We start from the raw sequence: 23,011 nt of genomic DNA on the forward strand, positions 1-23,011 counted from the left end.
TCTGTTCTACGTGTATAATCCGTAATTCACAATATCATCACATAGTTGCATATTCACACTCATGATCACTTCTTAAAACATTTGCATCAATTCAGAAAAAGAAAACAAAAAAAATCATACAAACCATACCCCTTACCCCTCCCTTTCATTGATTACTAGCATTTCAATCTAAATTTACTTAAACATTTGTTCCCCCTATTATTTATCTTTATTCCATATGTTTTATTCATCTGTCTATAAAGTAGATAAAAGGAGCATCAGACACAAGGTTTTCACAATCACACAGTCACATTGTGAAAGTTATGTCATTATATAATCATCTTCAAGAAACATGGTTACTGGAACACAACTCTACATTTTCAGGCACTTCCCTCCAGTCTCTCCATTACACCTTAACTAACAAGGTGATATCTATTTAATGCATAATAACCTCCAGGATAACCTCTCAACTCTGTTTGGAATCTCTCAGTCATTGACACTTTATTTTGTCTCATTTTGCTCTTCCCCCTTTTGGTTGAGAAGGTTTTCTCAATCCCTTGACGCTAAGCCCCAGCTCATTCTAGGATTTCTGTCCCACGTTGCCAGAAAGGTCCATACCCCTGGGAGTCATGTCCCACGTAGATGGCGGGGCAGGGGGGGGGGTGAGTTTGCTTGTTGTGTTGGCTGGAGAGAGAGGCCACATCTGAGTAACAAAAGAGGCTCTCAGGAGTGACTCTTAGGCCTAATTTTAAGTAGGCTTGACGTATCCTTTGTGGGGTTAAGTTTCATATGAACAAACCCGAAGATTGGAGGCTCAGCCTATTGCTTTGGTTGTCCCCACTGCTTGTGAGAATATCAAGAATTCTCCACTTGGGGGAGTTGAATTTTCCCCCTTTCTCACCATTCCCCCAGGGGGATTTTGCAAATACTTTAGAACATCCTTTTTAAAGCTAATGATATCCCATTGTATGGACAGACCACATTTTGTTTATCCATTCATCTGTTGATGGACACTTAGGTTGGCTATTGGAAATAATGCTGCCGTGAATATTTGTGTGCAATTATGTTGAGTCCTTGTTTTCAATTCTAGAAGTAGGATTGCTGGGTCATATGGTAATTCTATGTTTAACTTTTTTTTATGTTTGCTGTATGGTGGGGATCACAGTTCATTCATTTTCCTTGTGCTATTGTCCCGTTATTGCAGCACCATTTGTTGATTTTTTTTTTTTTTGGTTGGGGGTGGGGAGTGCCTGGCCAGGAATTGAACCTGGATGTTCTGCATGGCAGGCAAAAATTCTGCCACTGAACTGCCCTGTACCCCTATGTTTAATTTTTTGAGGAACTACCAAAACTGTTTTCCATAGCACCTGCACCACATTTTATTCCCACCAACAGTGTTTGAGGGTTCATATTTCTCCACATCCTCACCAACACTTATTTTCCATTTCCTTTCTAGTGGATGTGAATTGGCATCTCACTGTGGTTTTGATTTGCATTTCCCTAATGGCTAATAACATTGAGCATCTTTTTCTATGCCTATTTGAGCTTCCATATCATGGTGAAAAAAAACAAAACAAAACAGACTGCATGCCTCCACATGACAAGATGCAGCTGTTCTTTATACAGAGACAATCACTCTCTCTCCAAAATGAGACACAAGCTACCAACAGTCAGTCATTGTGCCCATGACCTTTTCTGGGTCATGTTAATTACTTGTCAAATGGGTCTGGAGGGTCAGACAACACCCAGTTCGTGACGGGCCACTGACGCCATGTCATCACTTTACATCCATTGTCAAATGTTCATTCTCTGCCAGGGCCCACTAGCAAGGTAACAGCCATTTCTCAAATGGAGAAAAGCAACTGCAAAAGAAGGCATGGGTCAATTCCAAAATCCTAAGGTTCAACATGGTGATTCTCCTACTGGGGCTTGTTGGGGCTGCATGCAGCATCAGTCTTTGCCACAGATAATTCACATCACTGGATCTGCTGTTGTAAAGCGCAGGTGGTAGTGCAGTAATAAATTTTTAATGAGAATCATACCACCTGCAAAACTTTCCATTAATAAAGTTCTCCCTTAGAGAGAATGCTATTATTCCATTAAACCAGATTAACTCCTCATTCAGTTCTCTATACAGAGCAGTTAATTTTTTCTGAGTTTTCCTTTAAATTTTAATTTTTACCTAAAAATATTTTCAATAGATTATTGTTTTCCAGGACACTTTATGGTGAAAATTTAATTCAATTTACCAAATCTAGTTCTGCCTTTGTAAGTTTTCTTTTGTGACTACTATTTCCTCCAGGTTTATTTTCCCCAAGGCAAATTTTGCAACTCTTATATATCTAAATCTGTGTATTTTAAACTGATATAAGTTTTCTCTTTATTTATAGCAAAACATTGCGAATGGATAGATTAGTAGTGCATAAGTATTAGCTTTTCTATAAGGAAATTGTGAGCATGTTCCTTTGAATATTCTCGAATTGTTTTTTGTCCAAAGTTGGGTTATTGCTTCTACATACATTTCATTCTGAGAATTCTGCATACATTGTATTCTCCACACAGTTGGCAAATCAAAGAGCAAAACATATCCTTAGGGTCAAAATATCCTCAAAATGTGTTCTGATTTGTTCAATTGTGATGTACAGTCAAATAGCACGTATTAGAAAAATGAGGGTTTGGAAGTTCCATAGAGTTCTTGAATCAGACCCAAAAGGTGGAGAAGACGTGGTCAGCATGTGAGAGAAAGCAGGAATAGTCTCCTACATCTAGTGTTGCTCAGGCCTGGGACCTCTATCATGGAGAGAGAGCAAACATCCGCTTAGCTGTTGCCCTAGACCCAAAGCCACTACACGCCAGGAACTGCACTAGGTACTAATGACCCATGAATAAGTCACAGAGGCCCCTGGAAAAGTGGGTGGGAGAGGGGACTGCTGAAGGCCCGGAGGCAGCCAAGAAGCTGCTCTACTGGCCATGTGAGCCTTCTCGGGATCTGTGCAGAGGTAGAAGGAATGGAATGGCATGCAGAGCCAGAATCAAGATAAGATGCAGAGCTGATTTATGATAATTAGAAGGCAGACTCAGTATGATTTTTAAAGGAAGATTAGAAAGTAGTCTGAAATAGGGGTCAGGATTGGGCTGGGAAAACCAGGTGGTTAGCATTCTGTTAACTGAGATGGGACGTAAGGGGTGGAACTGATGAGATATAAGGGAACGTGTTTATTTCTAGACGGGGTGGCGTTGGAGGGGCCAATGGTGGTAAAAGTGTCCAGAAGACTAATTGGATTATAAGGCTGGGACTCAGAAGGGTGGTCTGGTCATGACTAACATTTAGGAGTGTGGCTAGGCCCTGTTAGATGCTAAATCTAATCATGGGAAGCCTTTTAAGGAGGACTTAGAGGAGACACATTCCATTCCTGCTTTGGTTGGTGAGCCTCTCCTGTGGAGTTCATCCAGGCCATCCATCGGAGTCGTCGGCTTCGCAGCCTGCCCTGTGGATTTTGGACTCTGCGTTCCTGCGCAGAGTGAGACACTTTTATAAATTTTATATTTGCAAGTGTTCCCTGTTGATTCTGTTTCTCTAGAGAACACTAACTAATACAAATATACAACTATGTGATGATATTGTGAGTCATTGATTATATACCAAAAATGGAATGTTCATATGTTAAAAATGTTCGTGTTTGTATGTTGTTATGTTTTGTCAATAAAAAGAAAAAAGATAAGGTAAGGGTTTACGATACTATCTGTACATTCTTTCGTCTCTGTGGAGGTCTGTTGACCTTTAGCTCCTGTCCCGATCATGCATGCAGCTAGGAACAGCCCTTACTGTGTATGGAAGGAAAACCTGCAGGCAAACACCATTGGTTTTCAAAGTCTGAAAGTCATTTATCCTTCGGCTGTAGAAAGTGGCAGAACAGTGTTTTGGATGGCTAAGGGGAAGACTGTGGAGGAACTGTGAAGAGATTGATGACGAAGTCCTGGAGTGTTTGAAGAGACTGTTGGTGTAAATGGAACTACTACCAATCTTGACAAAGGAGGACACAAAAGGGAAAAAATTGGAGTTTGCAGAGTGAGAACCATGGAAGCTCGGGTCTGAAGCCAAGAAACCTCGGCCAGGAGAGTGGACCCACCCATATACATGGAGAGGGTGAGTTTACCCTGAAGGGTGAGGATGAGTCTCCCCTCTCATTGCAGTGGAAGAGTTGTGCAGCCTCGGGCCTTGGAAAAGGTGTAGCACGCTCCTTGGGGGACTGGGAGAGCCTGGCTGCCACCATGTGGAGGGGTTGAGCGTGTGCCCCAGAAATGGCAGAGAGCCCAGGGGTGGCCCTGATGCCTGGAGAGAGTGGAGCCCAAAGGTGGTCTCCTCGATGTTCCCCGAGGTTGATTTGGAAAGAGGCCGGCCACTGCATAGGCCCTTGGAAGGGGTGGGACTGCCACTTTCTACAGCCGAAGGATAAATGACTTTCAGACTTTGAAATCCAATGGTGTTTGCCTGCAGGTTTTCCTTCCAGTTTCTCCCTATGGATCCGGTGTTTATCCTCCTTTACATATTGGCATCAGATAATTTGTTTTGAGATTCACAGGCCCATAGCAAGAAGAGAAGTTTTTGCACCTGTTTAGGGTGATGCTTGAAGTTGCCAAGTTGACAAGGGGTGGACATGTGTTAATTAGATTCAGTTGTCAACTTGGCCAGGTGAGCATACCTAATCTTGTTGCTGCGGACGTAAGCCAACGGTACGTGAACCTCATCTGTTGCCAATTACATCTGCAGTCAGCTAGGAGGCGTGTCTGCTGCAATGAGTGATGTTTGACTTAATTGGCTGGTGCTTAAATGAGAGAGCGCAATGTAGCACAGCCTAGTAGCTCGGCATTCCTCATCTCAGCACTTGCAGCTCAGCCCAGGCCTTTGGAGATGCAGAAAGAAGTCACCCCAGGGAAAGTTGTTGGAACCCAGGGGCCTGGAGACAAGACCAGCAGAGACCATCTTGTGCCTTCCACGTAAGAAAGAACCTCAGTGGAAAGTTAGCTGCCATTCCTCTGAAGAACCAACAAAATAAATCCCCTTTTATTAAAAGCCAATCCGTCTATGGTGCATTGCATTCCGGCAGCTAGCAAACTAGAAGAGGTGGTCTGGTCATGACTAACATTTAGGAGTGTGGCTAGGCCCTGTTAGGTATTTCCACTAATGTTTTCATTTAATTCCCCCGGCAACCTGGGTTATATAAAAAAAATCATGAGCCAAAATAAAGAATAAAATGGGCCCTGCACCAATTGAAATGGCAGAGGCAGACGCTTCAGGGCTCTATCCCCTGACACAAACTTTGAACAACACCATTAGCCATTAGGGGAAATGCAAATCAAAACCACAGTATGATACCAATTCACGTTCACTAGAAAGGAAATGGAAAATAAGTGTTGGTGAGGATGTGGAGAAATATGAACCCTCAGACACTGTTGGTGGGAATATACAGTGGTGCAGCTGCTGTAGAAAACAATTTGGCAGTTTCTCAAAATGTTAAATATAGAATTAACACATAACCTGGCAACCCCATTTCTAGATATATACCCCCAAAGAACTGAAAACAGGGACTCTAACATAATAGCACACATATGATTCATAGCAGCATTATTTCCAATAGCCAAAAGGTTGAGGCAACTTAAACATCCATCATCAGATGAATGGAGTGACGAAATGCGGTCTGTCCATACAATGGACAGCCTTAAAAAGGAACAGAGTTCTGATACATGCCAGAACCTTGGAGACATCATATTTAGTGAAATAATAGACACAATAATAGACACAGACAAATATTGTATGATCCCACTTGTTCTAGTTTGCAAGCTGCCAGAAAGCTGCCAGAATGCAATACACCAGAAATGGACTGGCTTTTAAAAAGGGGGAACTTATTAAGTTGCAAGTTTACAGTTCTAAGGCCATGAAAATGTCCAAATTAAGACATCAAAGGAAAACGATACCTTAACCCCAAAGAAAGGGCTGATGAAGTCCAGGGTTTCTCTCAGCTGGGAAGGCACATGGCGACATCGGCTAGCTTTCTCTCCTCATTTTATAAGGCTTCTTCAACGGCTTCCATGGGACTCTGTCCATTCCGTAGGCTCTGTAGGTTCTGGTGGCTCTTGTGGCTCTAATGCTTTTTCCAAAATGGTTCCCTCTTAAAGGGCTCCAGTAAGCAACCCCACCTGGAATGAGTGGAGAAGCATCTCCATGGAAACCATCTAGTCAAAAGTTACCACCCACAATTGGGTGGGTCCCATCTCCCATGGAAATAATCAAGAAGATCCCACCCAGCAATATTGACTGAGGACTAAGGGACATGACTTTTCTGGGGTACACAATAGATACAAACAGGCACACCACTTATAGAAAATAGTTCGAATATGCAAATTCATAGAGATAAAGAATAGATTACAGAGTAGCAAGGTAGGGGAGGATGGAGAATGAGGAATTAATGCTTAATAATTAATGTTTCAGCTTGAGGTGAAAGAGATAATAACAAATGCAACATATGTTACTAGATGGGATCTAAGAATGGAGAAGAAATGGCTCAAAAGTACATTATTGGAATGTAGGATTTAAGCTTTATGTCATTGTTAAATTTCTGAGCTTGAGAACTGACTGCACTTAAGGTGATTACATAAGTGAATACCCTTGTTCATAGGATATGTGCATGTTAGTATTATGTGTTCAAGAAGTATGATGTGTGCAACCTACTCTCAAATGTCTAGAAGATAAATAGGAAGGAAGGGAGATAGAATGATATGGCAAAGATGTCAACATGTTAAAATGAGTGGATCTGAGTCTCTGGGAATGGTGGTTTGCATTATTTTTGCAACTGTCCTATCAGTTTGAAATTATTTCAAAATTAAAAGTTAAAATGAAAAGAATAAAATATTTAAGAATAAATGTAACCAAGGAGACACAAGACTTGCATACCTTCCAAAGCATTGCTGAAAGAAATTAAGGATGATGTAAATAAACGGAAAGGCATCCTGTGTTCATGGATTGGAAGACAATATTGTTAAATGACAATACCACCAAAAGCGACCTAGAAATTCAATGCAATCCCATCAAAATCCTAATGATGGTTTTTGCAGAAATGGAAAACCCACCTTAAAATTTATATGTCATTCTAAGGAACCCCGAATAGGTAAAGCAATCTTGGGAAAAGAAGAACAAAGTTTGAGGACGCACACTTTCTAATTTCAAAACTTGCTGTAAAGTTACAGTAACCAAAACAAGTCCCACTTGTGCCGGAAGCACCGCAAGCTGCGGTGTCTGTACTGCCAGACGGCAGGCTGCTGTGTGGGCACGGTGTGCCTGCTGGAGGAGCACAGGGCCCAGGATGGGGGCCCCCTGGACGAGGAGCAAGCCCGCAAGGACGTGAGTACGCGGGCGGGCACCAGGGGACCTCGGTTCTCCTGGCTGGCCTGAAACCTTCCCCGCGCAACCCGCGCTTGCATTTCCTTGGAGGAAAAATGGATGCACCCAGTAAAGTGCTGGTTGCAAAGGCCATGTCAGGACATGAAAAAAGTGCTAAGGAGTGAAATGAACAAGGATCCAAATTGTATGTACTGTGTCCTGCAGCAGGAAAAAAAATTTTTTTGCACAGATAGAAGGGGTAAAGAGAAACAGCAAAATGCAAACATGTTACATTGGGTGAATCCCCTCCTTTTCTCTATTTTCAAATGTTCTTTAATATATCTCTGTGGTTTTTTATGGTGCAATACTAATATTTTAGCTATGCCATCGTGCATCGTCTGCAGCTGTGCTGCTCTGGCCTAGCCGCCCGCTGGCCGGACCCCAGGCGCACAGGAGGCCGTGTGGGAAGGGAAATCACCTTCTCACTAAGTGCGCCGTTCAATTTCATGGACAGTTTTTCATGGCAAGACCTTCTCAATGAAAGGAAGCAGCACATTGATTTATGGTCCAGCACAAGTTCCTTGTTTTGTTGTGGACCAGCGACGGTTAGTTCCTGGACAGGTACTTAGAATAGTACCGTTCTACAATACAGGATAACTGTGCATGCAATCCCTACTGTTGGAACAAGTGGCAGCTAAAGGCCTGGGGAACATACTCCTGCGCTGAGCAGCAGTGCCCCTGGGGGGCTGGTTGGCTCCTTTCCCGGCCCCACTGTACCCCTCACACCCCCCACAGCCCCCTCTCTGTGACCTGAAATCCTATGGTCATCACTACTAGGAGCAGAGAACCTGACTCCTAAGAAGGAGAAGACAGACTCCCAGGGAGCGAGAGGCCCAGGGCAGAGGGGTGGGCTGTGCGGCCAGCCGCTCTTCAGCTCTGGTCTTGCACTCTCATTCTACATAAGCAGAGCAGAGGCATTGGAGAGGTGTGTCTCTGCTGGGCTTTGACACAGGGCCGCTTGCAGAAGAGCTTCTTCTAGGCCACCTCCCTGAACCAGGGGCCCCCTTCTCCCCCCACCCCAGGTGGAAGTTCAGAAGATTCAGGCCAACGTGGAGAACCGAATGCTGATCATTGCCTCCGACCACCAGAAGCACCAGGGGCAGATGGCCCTTCTATCATAAGGGTGGCCCACCTCCACCCAAAGCCCACCTTCCCTGGCAGGCTGAGGGGGGCTCCCGGGGTTTGGCAGGGGTGGGATGGCACAGGACCAGGCAGAGGCAGGATACCTCTGGGGTGGGGCTCAGAGATGCGTCTCTGTGGCCCTCCTCCCCAGAAAATGATCCAGACGGTGCGCCACGAGGTCAACACCTGCTTCTCAGAGATCATCCAGGTGGTAAACAGCTGCGGATGAAGGTCTTGGAGTTCGTGGAGAGAGAGGAGGCCGCTGCGCTGGGGAAGCTGGGCAGCTCCATCCAGCAGAGCGGGGACTGGCTCCTCGAGCTGGAGGGGGACAGTGTCTGGCTCCGCACCTTGGTCACCAACCAGAATGACCAGCAGTTTCTACAGGCAAGACGTGTGACTCTGTCCACTCTCCGGCCTCAGGAACCTCCCCCTTCCAGGTCAGCTGTCCTGAGCAGAAGGGAGCCCGAGCTCACACCTACACCCTTGGCTTCTTCCTTCACCTCAGGGTGCCCTCTGGAAAGTTCTACCTTCTTTCAGCCCCTGCTTTCCCTGCCATCATTTCCCTGCAACAGATGGCAATGTGCCCTGGGATTCCGGGCATCTCCAGACTCCTCCAGACTAGGCCGGAAGTGAGACCAGAACAATGTACAGAGATTAGATTGAAATCCCTTTTCCTTCCTAGCCCTGCTGGCGTGAAGCTGGCAGCAACCATCTCTACGGGCTGGGGCCTTGGGTCTCCTCAAACTCTGTACCTGGGGACTCCTAACACAGACCTCCTTTCTTAAGCTGCCATCACACCCCTGAGCAGATTTCAAGGGCTCACCTCATACCCCCCAGGCACAACAGGAAGCATTTGACAACGCTAACAGTGTATTTCATTCGGCAAGTAAAGACTCAAAAAAAATTCCTTCTTCCATGGCTTCCTAAAAACTCACTTCACTTAACGCTGAGGCCAACACTGGCTGTACTTTCTGGCAGAGCCCTAACCTAAGATCTCCAATCAGCTGAGTGAGGAGAGAGATGTCCAGCTTTGGAAAGGGGCAACTCCTGCTCCACCTGCCTCCTGGTTCTCGATGCCACCAAGCCCTGGCACAAGCAGAAGCTCCCGCCATCTGCCTGGGCCCTGGCTAACAGGTGGAACCACTGCCACCTTCCTGCATGCCAGGAGTTCCCCAGGTTGCAGCACTACTCAGCTAGCATGGAACCCCTGACGGGCACCAACTGTGAGGAGAAGCAGAGCGTCCTTCAGCTGCCAGAGACCCTGGCCGGGCTCCGGACCCAGCTGGCGGGTGTGGGTTTCAGCTTCGTTAACCAGCTGCTCCTGAATGGTGAGCATCTGGAGGCCCAGCCGCTGGAGAGTCGCCTGCGTGATGGGGGTGGGGCCACCCTAGTGGGTGGTGGATTGGGGTTCCAGGCACTAGTCGAAAGCCCTGCCTGCCCTGTGCACCTCCCAGGTGAACCAGCCTCCTGGAAGCCCAGGCCCCTCTCCAGGACACTGGGCTGTGAGTGTGTCCTCGGCAAAGCCCTTCAATTTCCCCCAGGCGTTGAGATGAACTCCTATGAGCTGCTGCCCCCAGCAGTGGACAGGAAAACACTCCTCACGTGTGAGTCTGCAGTATGGGGTAGGAGCAGGGCCCAAGTGCCTCGACCTCCCCAGACCCACCCCCATTTGGGCCAAGACCTCCAGGGAGACTTCAGCTCCCTCTGGCACTAACCTCCCACTCGGATCTCCGGAACTCAGAAGGATTCGTCCTGGACTCAGCAGAAGGCCTCAGGCCTGGCAGGAAACGGAGAAGCCCTATGCCCTTCCCTGCAAGTGTGGGCAAGGTTTTACCTACTGGCCGGAGGCTTGCCCCTGGCTGGTTGCCTGCCAGCCTCCCTGGGCTTTGGCAAACCAGACTGGAAGGGCCCTGGCCTTGTCTTCCTCAGAGTCCTGTTTCCTTTGAAGTCTCTGCAGCCCCTGTGACCCCACCAGAACCCCTGACTTTCCCAGGCCCCTTTGGGCCCCCTCAGCCATGTGTGCAGGGTTTGGGTGGGGCGAGGGGGATTCCTGTTCCCCACCCCGCGGCCGAGCCTGCTGCCTCCAGCTTTATTGGCGGGCGGCGCGGGCCGGGCGTAGGCCTCGCGGCGCCGCTGCCGACCCTGACGGCGGGGTAGGGCGGCTACAGGACGGCGGCGGGGGAGCGCTAGAGGTGGCTCCCACCGCCCACCAGGCCGGAGAAGGAGACGCAGCCGGCGGCGCCGTCGAGCCCCACGCCCAGAGTACGCTGGTCCCGCTGCGTCGCAGCGCCGTGGGCGCGTTGTTGTGCCGCACGGAGAACCGCCGCGAGGCCCACTAGAGGCACCACTAGTGGGGACTGCGGCCCAGCGGGTAGACGATGTCGCGGCGCGGGCAGCCGTCGGGCGGGGCACACCCACGAGTCGGACACGTCGGCCTCCCAGCAGCGGCGGCCGGGGGCCAGGCCGCGCGAGCGCAGCACCTGCGGCCACTGCCGCGGTGCCCCCGTGCCGGGGTGGGAGAATGCGGGGTGGGGAGGCCGCCCGCACCCCACACACGCACCCCGGCCCGCTGACTCCACGCCACCTGCGGTGCCAGGAGCCCCGAGAGCAGCCAGGCAGCCCCTTCCCCCCGCAGGGTCACACATGGGCTTGGGACCAGGCAGAAGTAGTGTCCCCGGGGTTGGGGACAGTCCTGTAGGCTTGGGTCGGGGCTTCTTCTGGATTGGGGTGCTGGGAGGGCCCCCTAAACCCCTGCACCAGGGCGACAGCAGAGGCCCCTGACAGGGGTTCTCCAGTTTGGTCCGAGTCCAGGTGCCTGTCCCAAAGACTTCTTCCCCCTAGAGTGGGCAGGGCTTGGCTCCACCCAAGACAGCCAGCCTAAAAGGGGGCCCTGGCCCCTGGGGTAGTGAGGGGGTAGGGAGATGGTCTGCTCCAGCCACCAGCTTACCCTGGGGCTGGGAGGTGAAGCTGGAGGAGGGCAGGGGCTGTGGCTGCTGACCCCACTGCCCAGAGCAGAGCTGCTCACACTGTTCTGGGTGCCAGACTTCAAACCAGTGACCCCAAGCTCCTGAGAATGCTTCCCTGCCCTCCAGCCAGCACCCACCCCTCAGCTCCCAGAGGGTAGCACTGCCTATGCGCACAGGGGCCTGTCCACATCCGGGCCCCTGAGGATGAGGTCCAGTGGTGGAAGGGTATCTGAGAGGTGGACCCAGGCCACCCACTACCCTGGGAACCTGGCAGGGTTGTGACTGGGGCCGCCCCCCAGCAGGAAGCCCACGCCCCAGTCCTGCCAGGCAGGGTGAGGTTAATGGGGCCGGGTGAAGTTAATGATTGACTTTGAGGAGGAAATGATACAAGTTAGGGGAGAAATCCCTCAGGCAATGCAGTCAGGAGCCAGGCCAAGCTCTCCCAAGGTGTGTGTGTAGGTTGGCCGAGGGTAGTGTGTTGTGTAGGGTGTGTGGGGGTGGTTGTGTAGGGTGTGTGTGTGTGTAGGGTGGTTGTGTATGTTGTGTGTGGGTAGGGTGTGTGTAGGGTGTGGGGGTGGTTGTGTATGTGTGTGTGTGTAGGGTGGTTGAATAAGGGATGTGTGTGTGGATAGGGTGTGTGTAGGGTGGTTGTGTGTAGGGTGAGTGTAGAGTGGGGGGGTTGGGTATGGGGTGTGTGCATAGGGTGGTTGTGTATGTGTGTGTGCGTGTAGGATGGTTAAGTAAGGGATGTGTGTGTGGATAGGGTGTGTGTAGGATGTGTGTGTAGGGTGGTTGTGTGAAGGGGTGGTTGTGTATGGGTGCGTGTGTGGCATAGGGTGGTTGTGTATGTGTGTGTGCGTGTAGGGTGGTTAAGTAAGGGATGTGTGTGTAGGGTGGTTGTGTGAGGGGGTGGTTGTGTATGGGTGCGTGTGTGGCATAGGGTGGTTGTGTATGTGTGTGTACGTGTAGGGTGGTTAGGTAAGGGATGTGTGTGTGTGTAGGGTGGGTGTGTATGGGTGTGTGTGTGAAGGGTGTGCCCTGCACATCTCAAAGGGCAGGGTCTCGGTGTCCTGTGGCCCCTGGGCCAGCTCGGCCTTGCTCTCCAGCTACCCACTGCGGTCTTGCTCAGACTCGATTTCAGTGACTTCTGTTCCCCGTGGGCTGCCCTTCCTGTCAATTGTTGGGAAAGAGACTGAAACCTCTCCCTGGATTGGGGAGACCCTTACATCAAGGTGCCCAGGTCTTGCCTCCCGTGCCCCTTCGTGCCCGGGCCGGCCAGGACGGCTGGGAGTGGTTCCGTGGTGTGTGGTGAGGAAAAGCCGAGAGGTGGGCGCCCCAAGGGGGCAGCTCAGGCCTGGCGAGGTGTGGCCGCGGGGACCCCAGGCACCCCTCTTCAGGAAGTCAGCAGGGAGGGGGGCTAGCTGGCCGGCACCCCTGATTTTGAAAGACACTTAGTTCCAGGTGACGCCCTCTAGTCCCCCAGCACTGTGAAATCCGCACCCAGACGTACCAGAGGGGTTATTCACCTCCTTAAAGAAGAGCTCCGAGCCCCGAGCCCCAAGCCCCAGGGCCCAGGAGTCCCTCAAACTTGAGTATTTCAGAAAGCTCAATAGGATGCAGACTTGTGCCCTCGGAGGGGCTGGCCAGTGACCCCCAATGTTGGGGTTCTTTGCTTCTGGCTCAGGGCCAGCCTCAGCCGTGTCGAATGGCACAGGGGTGTCCAGATACAGCACGGGGTGTTTGGTGGGGGGAGGGCGTGCAAGGTTAGCCAGTGCTTTTGGGGTACACACCTCAGTGACCCTTCCCTCCCCCCACCCCGGGCGTAGACCAGGGGGGCCTGTACCTGTTCCGACCCCCTTCTGTCCTGCTGGTCTGGCCTTAGCGCCCAGCAAATGTTTTTTATATGTGAATCCAAGAAGTCTGTAAACTAATTTGTATTTTACTTAAAAAAAAACCAAAAACTTCCAATTTATTCTTATAAAAAGATTATATTCATGTGTTGAGTAGGTTTAAATTATTTTAAAAATGGTTATCAATGGGCGATTTCCCAAAATCAATTCAATGAGTTTGATTTCTGGTGCCTTCTCATGCAAAAAAAAAGAAAAAAATTTCATTGCATTTTCTGACCATAAAAATAATTTTGCTTTTATTTAACAAGCAAGTTGTACATAGGCCAGCCGCTGTCCATAGTATTTTTTTTTTAAGTTTTTCCATATTAATCATGTGATCATCAGTCTTTAGTTTTATTTATTTATTTATTTTTTTACATGGGCAGGCACCGGGAATTGAACCCGGGTCCCTGGGCATGGCAGGCAAGCATTCTTGCCTGCTGAGCCACCGTGGCCCTGTCCATAGTATTTTACAGCTATGAACTAATTTAATCCTTCTAACCCGAGGAGTAGACATTATCCCAATTCTATGGATGAGGAAACTGAGGCAGGAGAGGTTACTGAACTTGGGCACGGTCACAAAGGTGATAGAAATTGGGGAGCAGGATTCACTGTCAGTCTGCCTCTTTAACCACTAAGTTATACTGCCTTTCTGAGAATTGTGTTCACTGCAGAAAATTTACACAATACAGGAACACCTAAAATAAAATCACCCGTAAGCCTACCCACAGATAACCTCTCTGAGAATATTTCCTTCCACTCTCCTTTTCTTACCGGGATAGAGCTATGCATCAGCTGAAGGTGTAAATAGCTAAAAGATAAGAGTTACAACTCATATTGTGCATTTTTTCACCAAATGTACTGTGCACATTTACCAAAATATGCCCCCTCAAAAAAGGCACAAACGATCTATTCTCTGGCTGCATCCTGCAAATCTGTCCCATAGCCTTGTTTTAACTCCTTTAACTCCTCCTCTGGTTCCCACAAGAGGTGGTTGGCAAAGGGCTACAGAGTCAAAGCCACGGGGGTTCCTTCCTCGTGGTTACCCCAAGTTTTACCCAGACCCAGGAAGACTGAAGAGGGCGTCAAGGATGCTGGTGGCAGCAATGGTTTCCATTACCAAAGACAGGCAGGGGAACCTCCTCGTCCAATTCCCATGGGTGTGGGGGAGCAGGAAGCAGGGCCGGGCTGGCAGGAGCCTGGAGAAGGACCCTCTAATGTCTTCCTTCTCCAAGGGATGGTGTGCTAGGCTGGGGTGGAAGGAGAGGATGTCTGTGAGGACCGCTGGCAGAGGCCCTGCCTGGCACGCAGTGGGTGCCTGACGACTGTCAGGAACGTCTCTCCCAGGGGAGCATGAACTCAGCTCTGCGTTTTTCCTAGGGGAAGGGAGCTCTTGGTGGCCTGCACTGCCCCCCCCCAGCTAAGGAGTGGTGGGCCATCACCAGCCTGCTTAGCTGAGCTGGCCCCGAGGCCCCTGCCACAAACTTCACTCTCCAATTACTCTCACACACACACTCCCCTGCCCGTCCCATCACCACTCCTTTTTACCCCTAAAGTGTCTCACCTCCTGGCCTTGGCTCATGCCGTTCCCACAGCCTGGAATATCCTTCCACCTCCACCCCCTTCCTTGGCTAACTCCTACTCATTCCTTAGGACTCAGCTAAGATGTGCTGTGACTGGAGAGCCAGGTCTGAACTCTTCTTTACCCCAGGCTAGGTGGGGTACCCTCCTCTTTGCTCCCATAATATCCTCTGCATGTGAACTCACCGCACTCCCCCACTCCCATGTGGGGCATGACTCCCAGGGAGGGGGAAACCTCCCTGGCAATGTGGGACAGAAATCCTAGGATGAGCTGGGACATGGCATCATGGAATTGAGAAAACCTTCTCCACCAAAAGGGGGCAGAGAGGAATGAGACAAAATGAAGTGTCAGTGACTGAGAGATTTCAAACAGAGTCGAGAGATTATCCTGGAGGTTATTCTTACACATTATATAGATATCCCCTTTTTATTTACAGTGTATTAGAGCGGCTGGAGGGAAGTGCCTGAAACTGTAGAGCTGTGTTCCAGTAGCCATGTTTCTTGAAGATGATTGTATGATATAGCTTTTGCAATGTACTGTGTGATTATGAAAACCTTGTGTCAATGCTCCTTTTATCTACAGTATAGACAGGTGAGTAAATATGGATAAGCAATAAGCAAATAATAGGGGGAACAAATGATAAAATAAATTGAGTAGATTGAAATACTAGTGGCCAATGAGAGGAAAGGGTAAGGGTATGGCATGTATGAGTTTTTCCTTTTTTCTTTTGCATTTCTTTTGCAGGAGAGATGCAAATGTTAAAAAAAAAATGATCATGGATATGAATACACAGCTATGTGATGATATTATGAGCCATTGACTGTAACCACGTCAAGAATGTTTGTATGTTTGTTGTTTATAATAAATATATATATATTTAAAAATATCCTCTGCATATGTCCTTCATGAGAGTCACATTTCAATTTCATGATGTTTCATGTGTGAATTTTCCATTAGACTTCGGGACAGGCTGTGCATTTCATCTCTATGTCTCCGGGACTTTAAGCATGACTGATGCACAGTCGGTGCTTAATAAAAGTAGGCCCAAGAACTGAGTGACGATAAAACTTTGAGAAGAAAATGTAGGGAAATATCTTATAAAACTTTAATAGGAGGCAGTTTCCTAGATCTTACACCCAAAGCACAAGCATTGAAGAAAGAAATAGATAAATGGGAACTCCTCAAAAGTAAACACTTTTTGCATCAAAGAACTTTGTCAAGAAAGTAAAAAGGCAGCCTACACAATGGGAGACAATATTTGGAAAAAACATATCAGGTAAGGGTCTAGTATCTAAAATATATAAAGAGATTGTTCAACTCAACAACGAAAAGACAACTAATTACAAAATGGGCTAAAGACACGAACAGACACTTTGCAGAAGAGGAAATACAAATGGCTAAAAAGCACATGAAAAGATGCTCAACTTCCCTATTAGGGAAATGTAAATCAAAACCACGATGAGATATCATCTCACACTCACCAGAATGACCATTATCAATAAAACAGAAAACGACAAGTGCTGGAGAGGATGTAGAGAAAGAGGCACACTTATCCACTGTTGGTGGGAATGTCAAATGGTACAACTGCTATGGAAGGCAGTTTGGCTGTTCCTCAGGAAGCTAAGTGTTCTAGTTTGCTAGCTGCTGGAATGCAATATACCAGAAACAGAATGGCTTTTAAAAAGGGGAATTTAATAAGTAGCTAGTTTACAGTTCTAAGGCCAAGAAAATGTCCCAATTACAAGTCTATAGAAATGTCCAATCAAAGGCATCCAGGAAAAGATACCTTGGTTCAAGAAGGTTGATGAAGTTCAGGGTTTCTGTCTCGTCTGGAAAGGCACATGGTGGACACGGCATCATCTGCTAGCTTTTTCTCCTGGCTTCCTATTTCATGAAGCTCCTCGAGAGACTTTTCTTTCTTCATCTTTAAGGGTTGCTGGCTGGCGGACTCTGCTTCTCGTGGCTATGTCGCTCTGCTCTGCTCTCTCTGAATCTCTCATTCTCCAAAATGTTTCCTCTTTTATAGGACTCCAAAAATTTATCAAGACCCACCCAAATGGGTGGAGACATGTCGTCACCTAATCCAGCTTAACAACCACTTTTGATTAAATCTCATCTCCAGGGAGATGATCCAATTACAATTTCAAACATACAGTATTGAATAGGGATTATTCTGCCTTTATGAAATGGGATTTAGATCAAAACATGGCTTTTCTAGGGGACATACATCTTTTCAAACCAGGACACTAAGTATAGAATTGCCATATGATCCGGCAATACCATTGCTAGGTATCTACTCAGAGGACACGAGGGCAAGGACACAAATGGACATTTGCACGTCAACATTTATAGCAGCATTATTTACAATTGCCAAGAGATGGAAACAGCCCAAATGTCTATCAACAGACGAGTGGCTAAACAAGCTGTGGGATATACGATGGAATATTACACAGCTGTAAGACAGAATAAAGCCACGAAGCACATAACAGTATGAATGGATCTTGAGGACATTATGCTGAGTGAGATTAGCCAGAAACAAAAGGACAAATACTGTATGTTCTCACTGATATGAACCAACATTAGTGAATGAACTTGGATAACTTTAGTGAAGAACAGAGGTCATCAGGAGATAGGAATAGTGTAGAGATTGGGTAATTGGAGCTGAAGGGATTCAGATTGTGCAACAGGACTGATGGTAAAAATTCAGAAACAGATAGCACAATACTACCTGATTGTAGCACAATTATGTAAGTACATTGTTATAATGTATTACTGAATGAAGCTGAATGTGAGAACGATAGAGAGAGAAGGGCTGGGGACACATATGAAACCAGAAGGAAAGATAGGCAATAAAGACTGAGATAGTATAATCTAGGAATGCCTAGAGTGTACAATGATGGTGACTAAATGTAAATATTTAAAAATGTTTTTGCATGAGGAAGAACAAAGAAATGCCAATATTGAAGGGTGTTGAAAATAGATGATCATTCATATTTGAAAAAAAAAAAAAAGAACTGAATGAACCCCCTTCAGAGGCTCTTCTGGGCTTGAGGACAGGGGGACACTCAGCTCCTTTCCTGGGCTGGGTCAGGCTGGGGGAGTGGTCCAAGCACGACTGCTCAGCCACCTCCCTCCTCCTCCGGTCCCTTTCCTCCCTCCTTAGGCTAAGTAAGTGTGTCCACTTACTCATTAGCAAGGTGGGTGCACAGGACCTACCTGTCTCTCACCTGTTTGCATTCTGACCTTCTCTCCACCTGGAAGATTCTTTGAGAATAAGGATCATTCAGCAGTTGAGGGAGAGGGGAGACACAACGCTCCTTCAGCCTCCGATTCCTGATCTGTAAAATGGCGTGGATAGATGCATATTTGTTGAGGGTTCTGCCACTCTCAGGGCTTCTCCAGCAGGGTGCAGCAGGGACTAGGGTAAGGGAGAAACTCATCTTTAGACCAAAATTTAAGGAGAGGGGTGTGTGTCCGAAAACCTCAGTAATCAAAGTAAATCTCTTAATGCAATATTTCAAAACATCAAAATTAATGCAAAAATCCATGGTGAACAGAATATAGACATTTTAAATAAAGACTGAATTTGACCCTGTTCTTGCATAACCCTGCCTCACTCGCCTGACACCAATCCCAGCCCTGGCTTATGTGTTTACAAAAACAGGCCACCAACCCATTAGTCATGGTTTGCTGATTTGATTTTCTAAAAATGTTGCACCATATTTTTTGTCATGATTACTGACGATTTTTTGTGCTTCACTTGCCTCACCGTAGTTGGAGGTGTCACAAGGCTTGGAGGGTACTGCCGGGGATTGGGCAGGGCCATCAGGGAAGCTAAATGTCCTATAATGCCCAGAACAGCCAGGCCCAAAATGCCTAGAGCCCTCCCTGTTGTTAGGAAAGTGTAAGAACACCCACGTGAGGAGCTGGAGAAACAGGAACCAGTGCAGCCCCTGTGGAAAACAATTTCGTGGTTCCCCAGAAAGTTAAAGAGAATTGCCCTGTGACTCAGCACTTCCACTCCTTAGGCATATGCCAAAATAACTGAAAAGCAAGGACTTGGACAAATATTTGTCCATCAGTGTTTGCAGCAGCGTTATCCGTAATAGCCAAAAGGTGGAAGCAACCCGAGTGTCCGTCAACAGACAAATGGGTCAACATAACGTGGTCGGGCCATCCAATGGAATATTATTCAACTGTAAAGAGAAGTGACGGGCTGGTACTGGTTACAGCACAGAGGAAGCTCAGAGACATCATACTGTGTAAAATAAGCCAGGTATGAAAGCACAAATATTGTTTGATTTCGCCTACGTGAGATACTTAGAATAGAAAGCCATAGAGACAGAAAGCAGATGGTGGCTACCAGAAGTGGGGGCAGGGCAGAAGGGGGAGGTATTGCTAAGTGAGCTTGAGTTTTGATTTGGGAAGGCAAAAAATGGTCTGGAAACAGGTAGTGATGAGTTACACAGTATTGTCAGTGTAGTTAATGTCAGAGAATTGCCCACTTAGAATGGTTAACACGATTTTTATTTTATGCATGTTTTACAATTAAATAATTTTTTTAAACCGGGGAGTAAGGGTTATCCCCAGGCCCTGGCTGATGGCCGCTGCCCTTTCCCAATGCCTGAAACAAAGGCAGGGCCCACCCTAGAGACAATCCCAATCTGAGGGTGTGAGGTTCCCCTTGTCCCGTTCCCCAGCCAGGCCCCAGGGTGGGGCAGTCAACTGTGCTGGTGGATGATGGGCCCTTGAAAGGCAGAGAAACAGGACCCGTCTGCCCGGGGGGTGGGGGCGGGAGTGGAAGTGGGGATGGTGGGGGTCCTGGCATCATGGCCAGCCTCTATGGCCAGCTCTAGGAGAGACTGTGCCCTTCAGGTCTAAATCTGACAGTGTTTGAGGAACTAGCCCCCTAGCAGACCTGCCTTGCGACTTAGCCCTTTGAAGCCGCAGATAAATCGCCACATGCCCCAGGCAGACTAGGGCAAAGGGGTAAAGTGGAGAAAGGCAGAAAAGCTGCCCCTGGCGCAGGCACAGAGGAGCAGGGGCCAGCAAACAGGGTGACACTGAGGAACCCAGTGCTCTGCATCATTGGGGAAAGCCAGATGAACTGTGTCCCCATGGCCCCAACAGGGGACACTTTGGCCAAACCAAAAGCACCACAAGGTCACAGCCAGAGGCCAAGGGCTTGACAAAGCAACAAGAGGCTCATCCTGGAACTTTCAAATAATTAACATGTGTTTAAAGGATTCAAGTTCCTGGACTTTAGGATGCTAAGATCCAGGAAAGAGGGAGGAACTGGGGTGGGGGACAATTTGACCAATGAACTAGTGCTCATGAAATGCTTAGGACCATACTCGATATGGGTGATTTTTGTCATTATCACCCTCCTGTGCCCAGCTCTGTGCCGGGTGCTAATTAACACGGCGAGGGAGCCCTCTAAGCCTCCTGGAGCTTGGTGGAGAAGACCCAAACAGGCTGTTACAATACACAGCAGAATTAATACTTTGACTTGGGAGGTCTGGGAGGTCTTCCTGGAGGAAGGGGCTTCTATGCTGCCACATGAAGGCCGACCAAGACTTCCAGATAAGAAGCAAGACAGACTGTTTCAGGGAAGGGAAACAACCACGCATGTGTACAGAGCTCAACGTGTTCAGGAGTCCAACAACAAAATGTGGTGGTTATTAGTCATCCTGATATTATAATTTCTAAGGATCTAATTAATTCCTAAAGATTTATGATTTCCAGGAGGTGCCTCGGTTTCCTCATGCTACAGTTCTAGCTCTGGGTCCCTCGCCACCCACCCCACACTGACAGCTATCAGTGACCCCAGAAAAACTGGGCCTTGTAACCAAGAAGTTAGGAATTAAAGGATTATGATCATGAAACCATTCTATAGATATTTCTTTTTTACTTTCTAAGTGTATTAGAATAGCCAGAAGGAAATACCTGAAATTGTCAAACTGTTGCCTTGATCGCTGATGATTGTATAACTTTTATCTTGTGCTCTTGTGATTGTAAAAACCTTGTCACTGACCCTCATTTGTATTCATTTGATCTGATTTTGCAACTCTGGAGTCTTGTGAACACCAAAGATAGCCCCTAGTGTTTGTTGATGAAAGGTCTTGGGTCAGCTCAGAAGTAACCTGGCCCATGTCCGAAGCTATCTTGGTAACTGAAGCTGGATCTAACCCAAATGGGCCCGCCTGACGTATAGCTTGGACTTTAACCTGTAAATCGCCTACACCCTGTTATAATCCTAAGAAGCACCCATCGTCATGTGAAGGCCGCCATTTTCTTACAGACTATCAGAATTACTGCCGTTTGGGGAGACATTTTCAGGCCGATAAGCCATCTACTCTCCTACTTCATGCCTAGCAATAAACTCTTTCTCTCTTTGAAACCCTGGTGTCTCAGGAATTGGTCATTTGAGTGCACTGGGCAAAGTACCCACCACCTTTGTCCAGTAACAGCCTGGTGCAAAGCTGCGGGCTCCGTCCCCTACTCAGGCGACAGAGATGTGGAGGGGGATTGGGGCATCTGGGGCAGGAGGTGGGGTGGGGGGTGGGAGCTGCCTGAGCCACAGACCCCTGCTGCTGCCGCAGTGGCCTCACCTTGGCCTGGGGGATGCTCAAAGGAGACACCCAGGATCCAGGCTGGAGACCGGATGTTCCCAGAGATGCAGCTTTGTCAAGTTCAACTTGAAGAAGAGATCAGAGGTTAGTGTGGACCCCTCAGAGGATCGTGGGATCCTGTTTGCTTTCTCCAGGGAGGAGAAGGAGGCTCCAAGGTGTGAGTCCTTGAGTCCTGCCATAGTTCCAGGGGCTGGGGGTAGAGAGTCTGTACCCAGCACTGGATGGGCCAGGCTGAGATTCTTACCAGAGAAAGGTAGTAAGTTCTCTGTAATTCTGATAGTTTTATAGTATCAAAAGACGGGCAGACTTCCCCCTCTACGTGGGATATGACGTAAAGGGATAAAAGTCTTCCTGGTGACATGGGAGATGACCCCCAGGGATGAGTCTGGCCCTGGTACTGAGGGATCAACAATGCCATCCTGACCAAAACGGGTGAAAAAGTCTAACAAATTGAAGGTATCAGTGGCTGAGAGAGTTCAAATAGAGTCAAGAAGCATAAGTGGAGGGCATTCTTATGCAAGCTTCAGTTAGACATTGCTACCTATCATAAATTGCCAAACCCCAGCCAAAACCATTCCTGACAACCCTAATGAACACCTAGGGCAATATATAAAATCCTACAAAGGTTCCATGCACTAGGGTAACTTTCCAGAAACCTGCAACTTCCAAATGGATCCCTGGACTAGCTGAGTCCTGAAATACAGAGGGGCCAGCCTCTCCAGAACATCAGCTAGTTCCATCTTCCTATCTCATATTATCGACAGCCCCTTCTATTATGAAAAGGTTACAATGGGCATAGCCCAAATACCCCTAAAGAGTGGGAGAAGGATCAAAGGTGATGGTGGAGTTATACAGAGAAGGTCGGATTTAACAAATGAGTACGATTGCTGAATCGGTATATTGCTATCTCTTTTAGTCTCCAGTACCTTAGAGCAGCTAGAAATAAAAACCTAAAATTATACAATTGTAACCCATACTGAACTCTGAAATCTGTTCTACAGCTACTTGTTGCAATGTACTTTGAAATTTATTGCTTTTTTTTGTAAATATGCTATTTTTCACAAAAAAAAAAGAGAGAGAGAGAGAAAAAGAGTATAATAGAGAAGATAGGGATTGACTGCTGCTGAATCAGTATATTGTTATTTTTTTTGGTCTTCAGTATCTTGGAACAGCTAGAAGAAAAAATGAAATATCGTGGAACTGTCTCCCATACCAGACTTTAAAATCTGTTGTATAACTACTTGTTTAAACAGCCCCAGATGACGTAATTAGAGGTGATCTAATTATTGAGCATGCACAGATTGATTATATGTTTAGTCATATACATATGACTTCATATGATGATGGGCATGATTTTTAGTATTATATATAATGAGATGTAGGTGATTTATAGGTTAAAGTTT

Source organism: Tamandua tetradactyla, chromosome 6, assembly GCF_023851605.1.
Source record: "Tamandua tetradactyla isolate mTamTet1 chromosome 6, mTamTet1.pri, whole genome shotgun sequence".
Taxonomy (NCBI): Eukaryota; Metazoa; Chordata; class Mammalia; order Pilosa; family Myrmecophagidae; genus Tamandua; species Tamandua tetradactyla.